Below are 20,467 nucleotides of genomic sequence, written 5' to 3'. Positions count from 1 at the left end.
CTGTGCGACAAGGTTATGTCTGTGTGCGGTCCCAGGTGGAGTGGAGTCCAGGGGTGGTGATATCGGGTCACTTCATCCTCAGTGTGTGGTCAGACCAGACCACCAGGTTATTAACACCCTGGAAGAGGAAAGACCAAACACAGTGCAAAAAGTCCTGGTAGCCATTTGATTACCTGTTCAGGAGTATTATGGCTTGGGGTTAAAAACTGTTGAGAAGCCTTTTTGAATTAAGTGCGCTAGATCAGGGTTGGAGAGGCTTTCAAGGAACAGAGTTGGAGAGCCCTGATGTAACCCTTTCACTCCTATAGGCAGACCCACAGATGCACTGTAGACAGAAAATAGAGGCGTATGCATATGTACCTATAGACATCACATTGAGCAAGTGGACTTTAGTGTCATTAGTCTTGTCCTGAAGGCAGATCTGAAAGATTTCCCCTTAAATAGGTCAACTGCAGAGTCAAATTTGGCAAGCTTTTTGGTCGTAATTTAAGGTTCGGGTTAGGCATTAGGGTTTGCAGTGTGGATAATGTTTAGGTTAAGGTTAGATTTAAATCAGATTTTATGACTGTGGTTATGCCAGCTAGTGACCAATCTGCAGAGTTGCCTCCAGAACAAGATGCATGATGAAAAACCCTAACCTGCCCATGTTGATGCCCCTACCGTGCCCTACTAATAAAACCATACTGCAATTCTATTTGACCACAGGAACATTTTTTATTTTGTTCACTACTGCATGAACACTTGTAAGTTGATTGAATTGAGAATGTTTTAAGGCCTTTAACCAAACTACTGGCTACGTACCGTGGTCCTAAAACTCAAAGTACTTTCATTTTTCAAAGTGTTTATTCCTCTTGGTAATGGCAAGTTTTCAATAAGGCAGAGTTATATTGTGGGCTGCGTCGTTTTGCATTTACAGTAAAATATGAACCGTTTGTGAAGATTAAGTAGTTTTACTACATTTTCTCATGGAGGACTTGTTAAGATTCCAAGGAGTCAGCAATGTGTTGTTTAAGTTTATACTGTAATATGTCTGTCTGGCAGGAAAACCTTGTTAAGAAGGGAAAATGCGTTGTTCTGTCTCGTATTCAGGCACGTAACCACATTAAAATGGCTTATTTCTCTCTGAGGTGGTTTTTGAAGGGAAAAGTGCATTTTAGATCAGTACTACTTTGAATAATACCTATTGTTGGGGGAAAAATTCCCAGGACTACATAAAACAGATTTTTAAAAAATATTTATCTGAAGATGGATTCTGTCGAAGTCATGCGCATGTATTTGTTACCGACACATTTCCTAACTGTGGGCCCTGGACAATTGGCCCTGGTATTACACTATAGGGAATAGGGATGCCATTAGAGATACAGCCACAGGAGACCTCTTCTAACATTTCCTTTACTACCTCTAACTCCCCTGTCCTCCCCCAGCCCACCTGGCACCAGATCTCTCACTATAATACTATACCTCAGTATCTCTTTACTACCTCTAACCCCCCCTGTCCTCCCCCAGCCCACCTGGCACCAGATCTCTCACTATAATACTATACCTCAGTATCTCTTTACTACCTCTAACCCCCCCTGTCCTCCCCCAGCCCACCTGGCACCAGATCTCTCACTATAATACTATACCTCAGTATCTCTTTACTACCTCTAACCCCCCTGTCCTCCCCCAGCCCACCTGGCACCAGATCTCTCACTATAATACTATACCTCAGTATCTCTTTACTACCTCTAACCCCCCCTGTCCTCCCCCAGCCCACCTGGCACCAGATCTCTCACTACAATACTATACCTCAGTATCTCTTTACTACCTCTAACCCCCCCTGTCCTCCCCCAGCCCACCTGGCACCAGATCTCTCACTATAATACTATACCCCAGTATCTCTTTACTACCTCTAACCCCCCCTGTCCTCCCCCAGCCCACCTGGCACCAGATCTCTCACTATAATACTATACCTCAGTATCTCTTTACTACCTCTAACCCCCCCTGTCCTCCCCCAGCCCACCTGGCACCAGATCTCTCACTATAATACTATACCTCAGTATCTCTTTACTACCTCTAACCCCCCTGTCCTCCCCCAGCCCACCTGGCACCAGATCTCTCACTATAATACTATACCTCAGTATCTCTTTACTACCTCTAACCCCCCTGTCCTCCCCCAGCCCACCTGGCACCAGATCTCTCACTATAATACTATACCTCAGTATCTCTTTACTACCTCTAACCCCCCCTGTCCTCCCCCAGCCCACCTGGCACCAGATCTCTCACTATAATACTATACAATACTATACCTCAGTATCTCTTTACTACCTCTAACCCCCCTGTCCTCACCCAGCCCACCTGGCACCAGATCTCTCACTACAATACTATACCTCAGTATCTCTTCAGTATCTCCAACCCCCCCTGTCCTTTGTATCTTAACTACAGCCTACCTGACACCAGATCTCTCACCCACAGCTATGACATGCAGTTTCTGGCCATGGTGGGGCGTTCCCAGTACGTCTCCGGGGCCGACGAGAAGGTCCTGTGGGTGTTCCGTGCCCCCCCCCGTAACTTTATGGAGAACTTCGGCAACATCTCTGGCACTCCCCTTACGACCAATGACATCAGCTCTGAAAACGATCTGATGTGAAAAGATCTGATGTGATTGGTCAAAAGACCAATTAATGGAAAAAATATCACAATGGGCTGCCTGTGTAAGTGCAGCCTATGTATATCCTTAACTTGGTCTTTCTGCATGTAACAGTCAATGTCTCGATACATCTGAATGATTATGGATAGTTTCTCCTTTTTTATTGACTAGTGATCTTGCTCCCAATAAAGTGGAGGGAACCGGGTTCAACAGTGTTTCTGACCAATGCCAAGAGTCCTATGTCCACCCTGTCACTATAGTATTGCATACTAAAAAAGTATTATGTCTAAGGCTTTACTCCCACAAAACATCAGACTTACATAAACCATTTTTTTTTGTTTATTCGGAAGGGATATGTTTCCCTTCCCTATACACTCCCCCAAGTGCAGCCCTGAGTCTCTTTCTCTCGCTCTCTCTGCTTCTCCCCCTCCCTGTCTCTGTTTATTCCTGTAAGGGACAATGATATCCAGCCTTCATGACAACTAGTTAGTAGACGTCGCTGCTCTGCTCTGCTCTCCATGCCTGCGTGTTAGAAGAGGGGGATGAATCTGAGAAGCTGGAGACAAATGTTATTACTGGAGATAGGAGGAAGGGAAGGATGTTGTGATGAGGGAGGGTGAGAAAAAGAGAGAGGCAGAAAGAGAGTAGTAGTGTGTAGAGGGGAGGGAAGGATGGTGAGAGGGATGAAGGGAGAGCGAGTCGGGGGTGGGGGAAGCTTAGGGTACCTTTGCTCTAGGCAATCGGTGTCAGGCGTTGTCATTCACTGTGATTGTATAAAGCTCCTTATTTAAAGTCTGAGATCATAGTCAGAATAAAGGCTTACAGTTTCTTCGTAAAGTATTCATACCACTTGACTTATTCCACATTTGGTGGTGTTACAGCCTGAATTCAAAATGTATTAAACATGTTTTTTTTCTCACCCATCTACACACAATAGCCCATAATGTCAAAGTGAAAACATGGTTTTAGAAATGTTTGCAAATTTATTGAAAATTAAATACAGTAATATCTAATTTACATACAGTACCATTCAAGGTGGGGTTTTTTATTTGTTTTTTTTTGTACTATTTTCTACATTGTAGATTACGAGTGAAGACATCAAACTATGAAATAACACATATGGAATCATGTAGTCACCAAAAGAGTGTTAAACAAATCTAAATAGATTTGAGATTCCTCAAAGTAGACACACTTTGCCTTGATGACAGCTTTGCACACTCTTGACATCAGTTGTGTTGTGACAAGGTAGGGGTGGTATACAGTCGTGGCCAAAAGTTTTGAGAATGACACAAATATTAATTTTCACAAAGTCTGCTGCCTTAGTTTGTATGATGGCAATTTGCCTATACTCCAAAATGTTACGAAGAGGGATGTCAATGGTGTATTATAGTTCTTAAAACGAGAGCACTACATAAATCAAACGCACTCAAAAAACGGAAAATGAAAGTAAAGCGCGTAAACTAACACCACATAACATGAAACAATTGCACACAAAACATGATGGGAAACAGAGGGTTAAATACAAGTAAATTGATTGGGGAAATGAAAACCAGGTGTGTATGGAAACAAGACAAGACAAATGGATATATGAAAAATGGAGCGGTGATGGCTAGAAACACTGCGAATATTGACTCTTTGCATCAACTTCATGTAATTGTCAATAAAAGCCTTTGACACTTATGAAATGCTTGTAATTATACTTCAGTATTCCATAGTAACATCTGACAAAAAATATCTAAAGACACTGAAGCAGCAAACTTTGTGGAAATTAATGTTTGTGTCATTCTCAAAACTTTTGGCCACGACTGTACATAAGATTGCCCTATTTGGTAAAATACCAAATCCATATTATGACAAGAACAACTCAAATAAGCAAAGATAAATGACAGTCCATCATTACTTTAAGACATAAAGGTCAGTCAATCCACAACATTTCAATGACTTTTTTTTTGCAGTTGCAAAAACCATCAAGTGCTGTGATGAAACTGGCTCTCACGAGGACCGCCACAGACAGGGAGACCCAGCCTCAGAAATTGCAGCCCCAAAAAATGCTTCACAGAGTTCAAGTAGCAGACACATCTCAACATCAACTGTTCAGAGGAGACTGCATGAATCAGGCCTTCATGGTTTCATTTCTGAGAAGAAACCACTGCTAAAGGACACCAATAAGAGGAAGAGACTTGCTTGGGCCAAGAAACACGTCATTAGACCAGTGGAAATCTGTCCTTTGATCTGATGAGTCCAAATTTGAGATTTTTTGTTCCAATCGCTGTGTCTTTGTGAGACGCAGAGTAGGTGAATGGATAATCTCTGCATGTGTGATTCCCACCGTGAAGCATGGAGGAGGAGGTGTGTGGGTGCTTTGCTGGTGACACTGTCAGTGATTTATTTAGAATTCACGGCACACTTAACTAGCATGGCTATCACAGCAATACGCCTTCCCATCTGGTTTGTGCTTAGTGGGACTGTCATTTGTTTGTCAACAGGAAAATGTCCCAACACACATCCAGGCTGTGTAAGGGCTATTTGACCTAGAAGGAGAGTGATGGCGTGACCTGGCCTCCACAATCATCAGATGACCTGGCCTCCACAATCAACCGACCTCAACCCATTTGAGATGATTTGGGATGAATTGGACCGCAGAGTTTAGGAAAATCAGCCAACAAGTGCGTAGCATATGTGGGAACTCCTTCAAGACTGTTGGCAAAGCATTCCAGGTGCAGCTGGTTGAGTGAACCGTTATCCCCTGTATATAGCCTCGTTATTGTTATTTTCTGTTACTTTTTATAATTTTTTACTTTAGTTGTTTTGGTAAATATTTTCTTAACTCTTCTTGAAATGCATTGTTGGTTAGGGGCTTGTAAGTAAGCATTTCACAGTAAGGTCTGCACTTGTTGTATTGATATAGGAAAAAAAACCTTGCCTTTAAATTGCATTGCCTTTTCATTGTTTAACTTGGGTCAAACGTTTCGGGTAGCCTACAAACCTGACTCAGTTACACCAGCTCTGTCAGGAGGTATGGGCCAAAGTTCACCCAACTTATTGTGGGAAGCTTGTGGAAGGCTACCTGAAATGTTTGACCCAAGTTAAACAATTTAAAGGCAATGTTACCAAATACTAATTGAGTGTATGCAATGAAAAAGAAAGGAGGACCAGGGCACTCTTCATATAATTGATTAAAATGCCTTTATTAGTATGGCATGTTCAATAGAAACAACGTTTTTAAAAACAACGTTTTTAAAAACATTATTTTTTAATGTCGCCAACAAAACAATAAACAACCTAAACGAACGTGAAGCTCCTTAAGGCTATACATGCATTAAACGAAGACAACAACCCACAAATGAGAAAAGGAAAAAGGGCTGCTTAAGTATGATTCCCAATCAGAAACAACGATAGACAGCTGTCCCTGATTGAGAATCATACCCGGCCAACAACAAAGAACCAGAAAGCATAGACTTTCCCACCAGTCACACCCTGACCAAACAAACATAGAGAATAAAAGGATCTCTACGGTCAGGGCATGACAGTACCCCCACCCCACCCCAAAGGTGCTGACTCCGGCCGCAAACCTGACACTATAGGGGAGGGTCCGGGTGGGCATCTATCTTGGTGGCGGCTCTGGTGCGGGACGCAGACCCCGCTCCACCTCTGGCTCCCCCCAATTTGGTGGCGCCTCTGGTGCGGGGACCCTCGCTGCAGGCCCCAGACTGGGGACCCTCGTTGCAGGCCCCGGACTGGGGACCCTCGTTGCAGGCCCCGGACTGGGGACACTTGTTGCAAGCCCTGGACTGGGGACCCTCGTTGCAGGCTCCGGACTGGAGACCGTCGCTGGAGGCTCCGGACCGCGGATCGACACTGGAGGCTTTGTGCCATCAATCCTCACTGCAGGCTCCGGGCCATGGATCACTGGAGGCTCCATGCCATGGATCATCACTGGAGGCTCCGTGCTATGGATCATCACTGGAGGCTCCGTGCTATGGATCATCACTGGAGGCTCCGTGCCATGGATCATCACTGGGGGATTTGTGTCATGGATCATCACTGGAGGCTTCGAACGTGGAGCCGGAACAGATCTCACCGGACTGAGGAGACATACTAGAAGCCTGGTGCGTGGAGCTGCCACAGGGCTTACCAGACTGGGGAGACATACTGGATGCCTGGTACGTGGAACCGGAACAGGTCTCACCGGACTGAGGAGATGCACTGGAAGCCTGGTGCGTGGAGGCGCACTGGAGGTTTCAAGCGTAGAGCCGGCACAACCCGTCCTGGCTGGATGGTTACTTTCGCCCGGCAAATGCGCGGGCGCTAGCACAGGACGCACTGAGCTGTGCAGACGCACCGGAGACGCAGTGCGCAGAGCCGGTGCAGGATATCCCAGGCCGAAGAGACGCACAGGAGGCCAGGAGCGCTGAGCCGGCACCATCCGTCCTGGCTGGATGCCCACTCTAGCCCGGCCAATGTGAGGAGCTGGAATATAGCGCACCGGGCTGTGAACGCGCACTGGAGACACTGTGCGCTTCACCGCATAACACAGTACCTGACCAGTACCACGCTCCCTACCGTGAGCACGGGGAGTTAGCTCCGCCAACATTTGTTTTGGGAATGGCCTCCCGGTCTTCCTTGCCCTGTGTAACCCTGGGCCCCTTTACTAGCTGCCTCCGCCTTCCTTGATGCTTCCACCTGCTTCCATGGCAGGCGATCCTTTCCAGCCAGGATCTCCTCCCACGTCCAGGATCCCTTTCCTTCCAGAATGTCTTCCCATGTCCACTCTGTCTGCTCCTCCCGGCCACGCGCATTGTCCGTTTGTGGTGGGTTGTTCTGTCTCGAACGTCGTCTTGAAAATGACCGGACCAAGGTGCAGCGTGCAACATTTCTTTTTATTTTTTAAATGTCTTTCCCATCCATGTATTTTTGAACTCTTTGGCCTGAAAGCAAAGCACTATGTCTGGAGAAAACCAGGTACATCTCATCACCCTTCTAACACCATCCCTACCGTGAAGCAAGGTGGTTGCAGCATCATGCTATGGGGATGCTTTTCAGTGGCAGGAACTGGGAGAATAGTAAGGATAGAGAGACCACTGAATGGTGCCTAATCCAGGCAAATCCTTGAAGAGAATCTGTTTCAGAGTGGAAATGACCTTATACTGGGGCGAAGATTTATGTTCCAACAGGACAATAACCCCAAGCATACAACCAAAGCAGTGCTGGAATAGCTTCAGAACAGGAATGTGAAAGTCATTGAGTGGCACAGCCAAAGCCCAGAATTGAATCTCATTTAGAAATCTGTTTAAAGACTTGAAGATTGCTGTTTACCGCCGCTCCCCATTTAACTTATCAGCTTGAGAAAATCTGCAAGTAAGAATGGGATAAAATCCCCAAACCCAGATGTGCAAAGCTGATGCAGACATACCCAAGACGACTCAAAGTAGGTGCTTCTACAAAGTATTATCTTGGGTGTGAATACCTATGCCAATTATATTTTTCTGTATTTAATCGTCAATCAATATGCATTTCTAAACATTTTGAATTCAGGATGTGACGCAAAAAACAATTGAATAAGTGAGGGCTACTTTTGTGTGTGTGTGTGTGTGTGTGTGTGTGTGTGTGTGTGTGTGTGTGTGTTCGTAGAGGGCTATGGGGAGAGGGAAATGACGCAGACACAGAGTTGTTAACAGTATAATGAGTTAACAGAATAATGCCATGTCTCTGATTCACTACTAGAGGGGGTAAAGGGAGGGAACAATTAGGGAGACACGGGAAGCCTGGGACAAATTCAAAAAGAGGGGGAATGAGGATTTCAATTTCATGTGTAATGAAGGAGAGGAAGGGTTGCGTAAGTTGTGCGTCCCAAATGGCAACCTATTCCCAAAATAGTGCACTATTTTTGACCAGGGCCTGTCGGACTATAAAGGGAATAGGGTGTCATTTGGGACACACTGTGTCTGAAGAGTAGATGGTGAAGTTATCTTGCTATGGGTTGAGAATGAGAGCGGGGATACATTTGATTCTCATTTTGCAGCACCCCTCAAAGCTAACAGACGTTGAAAATTCGGAGATAAAGCCTTGTTCAAAATAGCTTTTCAGAAATCACAAGTTGAGGGTTACATATTTGAGCTAAATGCTAACCATGAGCACTGTGAAGAAAATTAGAGAACCTTGTCTTGAGGCGGTCAATTCTGTTCTTCGTTCTGTTTCGTGTCTCCAGTGTGTCTCTCTTGTCTTTAATTCCCTTTTTCTTTTAACTCCCTCTCTCCCTCCCTGCTTAATATTAGGGGGGTTGTTAAACAAGAAAATCACAACAGCCAGCCAATTAGATACAATCTTCATTTAGTCAATCGGAAAATGGGTCCCATTTATTAGAATTTTAAAACAAGCGAATGTTGAATATATTGAGTAGTTATGTAAGGATTGTGAAATTGACTTTCTTTGTTATTTTGTGTGTGTGTGTGTGTGTGTGTGTGTGTGTGTGTGTGTGTGTGTGTGTGCGCGCGCGCTCGGTATCCACAGAGCTCCCTCCAGAGGACCACCTGCTCCAGAATACAATATGAAAAACTGTAAGTGTCTCATGATCCTTCTAACGAGTCCTTTCCTTTCCATCCTCATACGCACGCATGCGTGCACACACAATAAACCTCGTTATTTTATTGTGTTACTATTTTCTTTTCATCTATATGTTTATTTTCCTACTTTGTAGTGACATTGTTGGGAAAGTGTTCGTAAGTTAGCATTTCACTGTAAAGTTTACACCAGTTGTATTCGGCGCATGTGACAAAAACTATTTTATTTTATTTGACGCTCGTTTTCTGTTTCAATGGCTACGTTTTCACAGGCAGCCTAATTCTGATATTTTTCCACTAATTGGTCTTTTGACCAATCAGATTAACTCTTTTGCCAAAAGACCAGAATTGGGCTGCTTTTGTAAAGGCAGCCAATGTCAGCGAGTACAACTTTTGCATCCGCTTTATCGACTACAGAATCAGATGGGGCTTGACTGAAAAATTGTTTTAGCACTGTTTCCTACTGTATTGGAATGCATACGAGGTATGTGTGATTTCAATCATGTGTGAGCGATAACGTTTTGACTAGTTTCTCATATTTCATTTTGAATTTAGAAATGTTGTTTCTAAACCCCCTTCAGAGACAGCCATGCAGCCAGTCAGCCAAAATGCAGACCCCTCTCTTCCCCATTCCCCATGAGCATCTTCTCTCCCCAGCAGAATATATCCCTTCCATTTGTGGCTAATATTAATTCCATTTACCAGTCAATCCTGCATTAACATGCCATCATACAACCATTGTGTTTTTGAATAGCACTTTTCTTACTCCCATTTGGCAAGGTATGCATTGTATAATTGGACACATAATAGCAACATGAAAATAGATAAGTTTCTTATTATTTTTGCGGTACAATGATTGACTGGTGGTGTATCTATTTTGAGTATATTTCTGAATATAAAATGTTTAGGTTTGATAGGTTGAGAGGAAGAGATGTTTCTCCCACCAGGCTGATAATCTATGGTTGGGTGTTTGCTGACTTTTAAAACATGAAGTAGGGATGCACTGACATTGCATTTTTGGCCGATACCGATATTAAATATTTTCCTTGCCCAAAAACCCGATACCGATAATCGATATAAACAATTTTAGTGGCCTTTTAAGCATTAGTACAGTTAAATAGTTAACACACACACACACACAGGGACGCAACGGTCTAAGATACTGGATCTCAGTGCAAGAGGCGTCACTACAGTCCCTGGTTCGATTCCAGGCTGTATCACATCTGGCCGTGATTGGGAGTCCCGGTGCACAATTGGCATAGTGTCATCCGGGTTTGGCCAGGGTAGGCCATCATTGAAAATAAGAATTTGTTCTTGACTGGCTTTCCTAGTTAAATAAAGTTTACACACACACCACACTGACCAACAAGTTATTTAGTTGGCATTTACGTATGTCCCCATTACCAGTAAAGCATAACCAAATTTATTTCACTTACTTGCTGTGCTGTTTCGTTGTTCAGTTGTTTCATTCTCAACCAGGATTTCATCATACATGTCAAGAAGTGTTTCAGCTCTATCTGTCCGTGGCCTCTCTTCCCCGGTGCGCACTGTCACTGTGTCCGTTTCCATCTTGTCCAGCTGTCTCTGTAACATTTCACGTAAACCCTGTTTCTTGTCTGCATCGAAGTAGCGGTTATTGTACCTAGCATCGAGCGTGGTGGTGACACAGTAAAGAGGCTCAGAGAGAATACCACCGAATCGCTTGTTCACAGCCTCAAGTACTTTTGTAAGTTTTAACCCCATGGTCTGTGTCGGCAGTTTTCTTGAGCGTTTCAATGCCATGACCGAGGGTATCACATCTGCTGCAGATGCAGTTGATGAGCTTATTTCTCGAGTCAATTGTTCGAATGGCACTAGGAGTGTGTTTATGTTTCCACGTTTCAAACATGGTTCTCAAATGCCATTGAAATGGCAGCAGCGGTATGAGAACCAGCACATTCTTGAGCAAAATGGCTTTCCTCAGTACGAAATACTTATCGACCCACTGTGCTGTCAGACTCAGCATGCTCATGGGGCTGACATCGCTGGTCCAAATGTCAGTCGTGAAGCTAATAGCAGTGACGCCCATAGCAAGTAGCTCATGGATGTGTTTCAACAATACTGTGTAACTCCAGTAGGGCAACATCTAAAAAATAGCGGCTACTTGGTAGTGTGTACTGGTGCTCGACCAGTTGGCGAAAGCCAACATCATTCACGACAGAGAACGGTTGATTGTCAAGGGCAATGAATTCCATTATATTGGCATTAATGGATTTCACCTTTGAGTTGTCTTGACATTTTTAGCTAATATCGGCCAATTCTGATATGCTCTCCGATATATCGTGCATCCCTAACATCACGTTGTTTTTCCGCAAACTGAAAGCATTTAGAGGTTGAATAATTAGCCAGTGCATAATCACTGTGTGTGTGTGTGTGTGTGTGTGTGTGTGTGTGTGTGTGTGTGTGTGTGTGTGTGTTAATTCCAGTCTAAATATCTCCAGCAGTTTAAGGTATCTGTGTTTTCTTAAGCTTTCCAGCCTGACTGGGGGCCATCTCCATATTGCCAGACAGAAAACATCCCACTCTCTGGGTTGTGTTTCAAATGTCACCCTAATCCGTATGGGTCCTAGTAAAAAGGTAGTGCACTACATAGGGATTAGGGTGCCATTTGGGACTTGGCTTCTGTTCCAAATGCATCTGTTTAGAACCTGGCAGCTCTGACACGAGAAGTGAGATTCTACTGAGATTGCTAGATGCAGCATTTTAAGTATTTCAGGACGATTCTTTGTGCTTCAAGTTTGACAACTTGGCTTTTATAACTGTCTTATTAGTGACTGAGCACTCTCTCTTTATTGTTCTCTCTTTCTTTTTTTCATCTCCCTCCCTCCCTCCATCTCTCCCTGCCTCGGTCCCTCTCTCCAGGAACGGACACGGCTTTGAGATGTTCTGTCTAGTGTCTGACAGCGCGACGACGGTGGACAACGTCTGCATATAAGGTAGCGGGATAAACTGGGGGGCCAAAAGCTACATGACTACCTGAAACTACCACATACGCACACACACACACACACACACACACACACACAAACACACACACAAACACACACACGCACACACACACACCTCAGATCCTTCCTTGTCACAACACAACTGATTGGCTCAAATGCATTAGAAGGAAAGAAATTCCACAAATTAACTTTTAACAAGGCACACCTGTTAATTTAAATGCATTCCAGGTGTCTGGTTGAGAGAATGCCAAGAGTGTGCAAAGCTGTCATCATGGCAAAGGGTGGTGTAGTGGCTTCCTTTCCTCTTGACCATTGCCACTGCCCAAGCCTGAAGCAGGGTTGTTTGGTACGCATACAGTCCACACTCAAGGTTTCCAAAAGGCCAAACATTCAATGACATCCAGGGATATGGTGCAACAAAAATGTTTATTCTCCAATCAACTTAAAGCATAGATTACTTGATATGGAAAATACATAATATGACCTGTCTGTATGTATGTCTGTATGGTCAAAAAACTATACCGCTCCCGCATCTAGCGAGGACCACCCCCCCCCCCCCCCCCCCCCAAGGCCCAACTTCCTGCCTTTATTCTAACACACTTACCACAATACAATGAAAGAGGGGGGGCAAATATAATATCAGGTAAATATAAATAATAAAGGTACGTACCTAATATTTCATCATGGACATTCATATTTAATATATTTACACAAATGTACATGGAGCTCGGTATGTTCAGTCTTTTAAACAAATATGTCCAAATCGGCTCTAACAGGTGGAATATAAAATCTATATTTTTTTGTTTAACACTTTTTTGATTACTGCATGATTCCATATGTGTTATTTCATAGTTTTGATGTCTTCACTATTATTCTACAATGTAGAAAATAGTCAAAATAAAGAAAAGCCATTGAATGAGTCGGTGTGTCCACACTTTTGACTGTTACTGTAAATATACTGAACAAAAATATAAATGCAACATGCACCAACCCGTCGTCCGGTTTAGGGAGGGTTTCGCCGGCCGGGATGTCCTTGTCCCATCGCGCTCTAGCGACTCCTTGCGGCGGGCCAGGCGCATGCATGCTGACTTCGGTCGCCAGCAGTACGACACATTGGTGCGGCTGGCTTCCGGGTTAAGCGAGCAGTGTGTCAAGAAGAAGTGCGGCTTGGCGGGGTCATGTTCGGGGGGCGCATGGTTCTCAACCTTCACCTCTCCCAAGTCCGTATGGGAGTTGCAGCGATGGGACAAAACTGTAACTACCAGTTGGATATCACGAAATTAGGGAGAAAAAGGGGTAAAAAGTACCCCCCCAGAAATGTTTTAAAAAATGGGCCTCACAATGAGCCTCATGATTTCATCACGGTATTTTGTGCATTCAAATTGTCATCAATAAAATTGTCCTTAGGTTTATGCCTGCCCATACCATAATCCCACTGCCACCATGGGGCACTCATAACGTTCATAACATTCATAACATTCATAACATTGACATTGGCAAACTGCTCACCACCATGGGGCACTCATAACGTTCATAACGTTCATAACATTCATAACATTGACATTGGCAAACTGCTCACCACCATGGGGCACTCATAACGTTCATAACGTTCATAACATTCATAACATTCACATTGGCAAACTGCTCACCACCATGGGGCACTCATAACGTTCATAATGTTCATAACATTCATAACATTCACATTGGCAAACTGCTCACCACCATGGGGCACTCATAACGTTCATAACGTTCATAACATTCATAACATTCACATTGGCAAACTGCTCACCACCATGGGGCACTCATAACGTTCATAATGTTCATAACGTTCATAACATTCACATTGGCAAACTGCTCACCACCATGGGGAACTCTGCGGTTGTGAGGCTGGTTGGACGTACTGTAAACTTCTCTAAAACAATGTTGGAGGCAGCGTATGGTAGAGAAATTAACACTCAATTCTGTTGCAACAGTTCTGGGGGTTATTCATGTAGTCAGCATGCCAATTGCACGCTCCCTTGACATCTGTGGCATTGTGTTGTGTGACAAAACTGCACATTTTAGAGTGGCTTTTTATTGTCCCCAGCACCAGATGCACCTGTGTAATGATCATGCTGTTTAATCAACATCTTGATATGCCACACCTGTCAAGTGGATTGATTAGCTTAGCCAAGGAGAAATGCTCAATAACAGAGATGTAAACGAATGAGTGCACCACATTTTAGAGAAATACATTTTAGAGACATTTTTGTGCGTATGGAACATTTCTGGGATCATTTATTTCAGGGACCATTTATATTTATACATTTTTCAGTATGAGAAACACTGTGTTTATGAATGACTGAAAAACACACGTCTGTTTTTAATTGTTAATGTCAGTGCCAGTTTGGCTGCACATAGCTCTGTGACACAAAAAACGACAAACGTGATCAGATGACACAGACAGACACTGTGACGGTTAGAGTATGTTGTTATACAATACAGCTGTCCTGGCCTGGTCTGCAGTGCAGCTTAGCCCCACTGACACGGACACATCACTCTTAGACACACACACACAGCCACAAATCACTCAGGGCCCTGTGAAGGGAAGCACATTCTCCCTGTCCCCTGCCAAGAACCTCCCTGTCGCTGCCATCCCTCATCACTCCTACACACACACACACACACACGCACACGCACACGTACACGCACACACGCAGACACACGCACACACACGCACGCACGCACACACACACACACACAAACACACACACACACACACACACACACACACACACACACACACACACACACACACAGACACACACACACAGACAGACATAGCCAGGGTTACTGTCTGCTCTACTGTCAGTTTGCCTTGGCCAGGCGTAGCGCTAGTGCTCTGGGCAACAGGTACGCACACACACAAAATATGACATCTACACACACACACACACACACACACACACGCACAATTGGGCATGCACACACTGAAAGAGGCACGCAAATATACACATAGACAGACAGATGGACACACACGTTAGCGAACAAAGGAAGGCAGATGTCACGTGACCTGGGTGGTCGAGTGGGCAATCAAATTCAATCAATCAAATGTATTTATGAAGCCCTTTTTACATCAGCCAATGTCACAAAGTGCTTATACAGAAACCCAGCCTAAAACCCCAAACAGCAAGCAATGCAGAAGTAGAAGCACGGTGGCTAGGAAAAACTCCCTAGAAAAGCAGGAACCAAGGAAGAAACCTAGAGAGGAACCAGGCTATGAGGGGTGGCCAGTCTGGCTGTGCCGGGTGGAGATTATAACAGTACATGGCCAAGATGTTCAAACGTTCATAGATCACCAGCAAATAATAATAATCAAAGTCAGCAGTAAATGTCAGTTGGCCTTTCAGAGCCGATCATTCAGAGATAGAGACAGCAGGTGCGGTATAGAGAGAGAGAGTCGAAAACAGCAGGTCCTGGACAAGGTAGCACATCCAGTGAACAGGTCAGAGGTCCCTAGCCGCAGGCAGAACAGTTGAAACTGGAGGAGCAGCAAAACCAGGCGGACTGGGGGCAGCAGGGAGTCATCAGGCCAGGTAGTCCTGAGGCATGGCCCTAGGGCTCAGGTCCTCCGAGAGAAGAGGTTTGCAGGTTTGCTGTGGTTTCCAATTCGGCCCATTATCTTTCCTACTGTCTCTCCTTTATCCAATAAAAACCATAGGCCAACAGAATGTAAAGAAATATATATTGTATTATTATTACGCCAGTAGACTAGACCAGGGTTGCTAGTACATGTTGTTTAAGTCAAAGCTTAAAATAAGTGTTCACCAAACACAGGGTGAGGAGAACAGGGTGGGACCTAAGTTGGGGAAAGCCGAACTTTATGCAAATACTCGCCGATATCGCGGCACGATTGACCAATCAAAGCTCACGGTAGCTTCCAGTCTCTACTGGAATTGAAATTGTTGATATCATGCGCTACCTAGCACTGCTTCTCTTCTCTGGTTCTAGGCCTCGAGGCTGAGCACGTAGCCATGCTGCTCTGGAGCACCACCTGCTGGCGCCAGCTGCAGGTGCTGCCCTGCCACAGCCTCACCATCACCCAGATGGCCTTCTCCCCCAACAGACACTTCCTATTGGCCGTGTCCCGTGACGGGACCTGGTCACTATGGAGACAGAACAACCCAGCTGTTACCCATACAGACACAGGTGAGCTGAGGGGTCATGTCGTGTCATGTCTGTATCCTTCGTTGTTGATTTAATTTTTTTACTGGTCACAGGATTTTTGTTTTCATTTTGTTTTCTCCCTGCTTGAGGAGTTAGCTTAGGTTAATATCAAGGTTTTAAGCAGCCAAGAGCTAGTTTTGTTCAAGTTAACCTAGGGATAGTTAAAATCAAATTAATGAGATATAATGTTATTAGTCACATGCGACGAATACAACAGTGAAATGCTTACTTACGAGCCCGTAACCGACAGTGCAGTTTTAAAAAATACAGATATGAATAAGAGATAAAAGTAACAAGTAATTAAAGAGCAGCAGTAAAAAATAACTATATATACAGGGGGGTAGCGGGACAGAGTCAATGTGTGGGGGCACCGGTTAGTTGAGGTAGTATGTACACGTAGGTAGAGTTAATTAAAATGATGACAACAGAGAGTGTCAGTGGTGTGGATGGGGGGGGGGGGGGTGCAATGCAAATAGTCTGGGTAGCCATTTGACTAGATGTTCAGGAGCCTTATGGGTTGTGGGTAGAAGCTGTTTAGCAGCCTCTTGGACCTAGACTTGGCGCTCCGGTACCACTTTCCATGTGGTAGCGGAGAACAGTCTATGACTAGGGTGGCTGGAGTCTTTGACAATTTTTATGGCCTTCCTCTGACATCGCCTTGTATAGAATTCCAGGATGGCAGGAAGCTTGGTGTACTGGGCCGTTCGCACTACCCTCTGTAGTGCCTTGCGGTCGGAGGCCGAGCAGTTGCCATACCAGGCAGTGATGCTACCAATCAGGATGCTCTCGATGGTGCAGCTGTAGGACCTTTTGAGGATCTGGGAACCCATGCCAAATCTTTTCAGTATCCTGAGGGGGAATAGGTTTTGTCGTGCCCACTTCACAGCCGTAATGGTATGTTTGGACCATGTTAGTTTGTTGGTGATGTGGACACCAAGGAACTTCAAGCTCTCAAACTGCTCCACTGTAGCACCGTCAATGAGAATGGAGGCATGCTCGGTCCTCTTTTTCCTGTAGTCTACAATCATCTCCTTTGTCTTGATCACGTTGAGGGAGAGGTTGTTGTCCTGGCACCACACGGCCAGGTCTCTGACCTCCTCCCTATAGGCTGTCTCGTTGTTGTCGGTGATCAGGCCTACCACTGTTGTGTCAGTCGTGCCTGGCAGTGCAGTCATGAGTGAACAGGGAGTACAGGAGGGGACTGAGCACGCACCCCTGAGGGGCCCCTGTGTTGAGGATGAGCGTGGAGGATGTGTTGTTACCTACCCTTACCACCTGGGGGAGGCCCGTCAGGAAGTCCAGGATCCAGTTGCAGAGGGAGGTGTTTAGTCCCAGGGTCCTTAGCTCATTGATGAGCTTTGAGGGCACCATGGTGTTGAACACTGAGCTGTAGTCAATGAATAGCATTCTCACATAAACTCAGCTAAAAAATAAACGTCCTTGCACTGTCAACTTGGTTTATTTTCAGCAAACTTAATTTGTAAATATTTGTATGAACATAACAAGATTCAACAATTGGGACATAAACTGAACAAGTTCCGCAGACATGCGACTAACAGAAATTTAATAATGTGTCTCTGAACAAAGGGTCAAAATCAAAAGTAACAGTCAGTATCGGGTGTGGCCACCAGCTGCATTAAGTACTGCAGTGCATCTCCTCCTCATGTACTGCACCAGATTTGCCAGTTCTTACTTTGAGATGTTACCCCACTCTTCCAACAAGGCACCTGCAGTTCCCGAACATCTCTAGGGGGAATGACCCTAGCCCTCACCCTCTGATCCAACAGGTCCCAGACGTGCTCAATGGGATTGAGATCCGGGCTCTTCGCTGGCCATGGCAGAAGACTGACATTCGTGTCTTGCAGGAAATCACGCACAGAACGAGCAGTATGGCTGGTGGCATTGTCACGCTGGAGGGTCATGTCAGGATGAGCCTGCAGGACGGGTACCACATGATGGAGGATGATGTCTTCCCTGTAACGCACAGCTTTGAGATTGCCTGCAATGACAACAAGCTCAGTCCGATGATGCTGTGGCACACCGCCCCAGACCATGACGGACCCTCCACCTCCAAATCGATCCCGCTCCAGAGTACAGGCCTCAGTGTAATGCTCACTCCTTCGACGATAATCGCAAATCCGACCATCACCCTGGTGGGACAAAATTGTGACTCGTCAGTGAACAACACTTTTTGCCAGTCCTGTCTGGGCCAGCGACGGTGGGTTTGTGCCCATAGGCGACGTTGTTGCCGGTGATGTCTGGTGAGGACCTGCCTTACAACAGGCCTATAAGTCCTCAGTCCAGCCTCTCTCAGCCTATTGCGGACAGTCTGAGCACTGATGGAGGGATTGTGCGTTTCTGGTGTAACTCGAGCAGTTGTTGTTGCCATCCTGTACCTGTCCTGCAGGTGTGATGTTCAGATGTACTGATCCTGTGCAGGTGTTGTTACACGTGGTCTGCCACTGCGAGGAGAATCAGCTGTCCGCCCTGTCTCCCTGTAGCGCTGTTTTAGGCGTCTCACAGTACGGACATTGCAATGCATTGCCATGGCCACATCTGCAGTCCTCATGCCTCCTTGCAGAATTCCTAAGGCACGTACACGCATATGAGCAGGGACCCTGGGCATTCTTTTTGTATTTTTCAGAGTCAGTAGAAAGGCCCCTTTAGTGTCCTAAGTTTTCATAACTGTGACCTTAATTGCCTACCATCTGTAAGCTGTGTCATGACGTGGCCCTCTTTGGATATAGGAAGCACCAACTCTCTCTCTCTCACCACCTCTCACCACCTCTCTCTACCCCCTTCACCCAGGCTCTGTTATCTCAAGTCGTAAATTCCTAGAGGAGACTCTCTCCTCATGGCCAGGCAGTATAGTCAGAGAGGGTTTCTCAGTAGAACAAAGGAACTTCTTCTACATCACAGAACTTGAGAAATGAGCAATATCCATGTTTTGGAGAATGTGGAAACGGTCGGTGGAGAATCCAGCTACGACCTGTTCGTTTTGTCTAAGGTTTGTGACCTCATGAGAGACAATACAGCCACATTACCATAACTCTGTTTATACATGAGTCTCCGTTAGGAGATTTGCATCTAATTGTTGTTTAAAATGAATGAGTAAAGATGAAACTATTTGTGAAATTATGTAATGTGATTTTAAACTGTTTAATGAAAGAGAATCCAATTCCCTTTAAAGTTGAACTAAATCCTTGGCCCGCCACATGAGCACAGACATTGATCTGGCGTCATGGGACAGCCCCTTTCTACTGTTACGAATATAACTCCCACCTGGAGGAAGTCCCTTCAGACCAAGCGCACCTCGATTACCGAGAGGGCTAAGGTTTGAGTAGAGACCATGCATTCCTCGGTTGCTGAATTATTAACCATACCACGTGATAGTAATTACTAGTCTGCAGCTAGGAATTATGTACCATTGAATGCGAAGACCGACAACCGCCGAACATCTATTCTATAAGAACATTTCTGAATGTTACTCGGAAGTATCCATTCTTCCAAAGACTCCAGGGACGCAAAGAGAATCTCGGATGAACTTTCCAACAGAAAAGGATGATTCCAACAGAGATCACGACGACACACTGAGCATAAATATATACATTGATTGCAATTATTCCCGAATGAGTGAGCGTTCATGTGCAAAGGATTAGTATTTCAATTATTATAATTATCAACTGTGTAGTGTCTTTTGTCTTTCGCACCCTTCTCAGTCCCTTTGTCTACCAAGCCGCCATACCGGTTTAGCCCACTAGGGAACATCCCCTATCATTTCCTTGTAACCATACCTACTGTTTGTTTGTTTGTTATGCATTTAGTTACTTAGTTGTGATTTTTTAGTATGTAAGTAAATAAATGATTGAGACAATTGATGTATGGATGATTCATAGCAAAGACTGGGTTCCTGCAGATAACCAACCATTTATGACGTTTGGAATGAGACTAACGTAACGTAAAGAATAATTCATTAATTAGAAGACCAATTGAGCAGATATTAAAATATCTGAAAAGTTATATTAGGAAAATTATCCCTTTTAATCTGAAGATTTTCCTTGGTGCCCCGACTTCCTAGTTAATTA

The 20,467-nt window shown here is 44.8% G+C and overlaps 1 long non-coding RNA gene across 2 annotated transcripts in view; it reads left to right on the top strand.

The window, feature by feature from the left end:
* Positions 1 to 20,256, top strand: part of LOC149970226 (uncharacterized) — a 141,172-nt gene extending 120,916 nt beyond the window's left edge. For both annotated transcript variants that reach the window (XR_016493529.1, XR_016493528.1), the window contains 4 exons: positions 9,140 to 9,186; positions 12,091 to 12,164; positions 16,167 to 16,364; positions 18,170 to 20,256. This is a non-coding gene — a long non-coding RNA (uncharacterized LOC149970226). The remainder of the gene's footprint in view (positions 1 to 9,139; positions 9,187 to 12,090; positions 12,165 to 16,166; positions 16,365 to 18,169) is intronic.
* The last annotated feature ends 211 nt before the right edge of the window (positions 20,257 to 20,467 follow it).

The sequence above is a fragment of the Oncorhynchus mykiss genome, chromosome 30 (assembly GCF_057628025.1).
Source record: "Oncorhynchus mykiss isolate SJ-2025 chromosome 30, ASM5762802v1, whole genome shotgun sequence".
Classification (NCBI taxonomy): Eukaryota; Metazoa; Chordata; class Actinopteri; order Salmoniformes; family Salmonidae; genus Oncorhynchus; species Oncorhynchus mykiss.
Note: the sequence above shows the minus strand (reverse complement) of the source record. Positions and strands in the feature narration are given on the sequence as shown.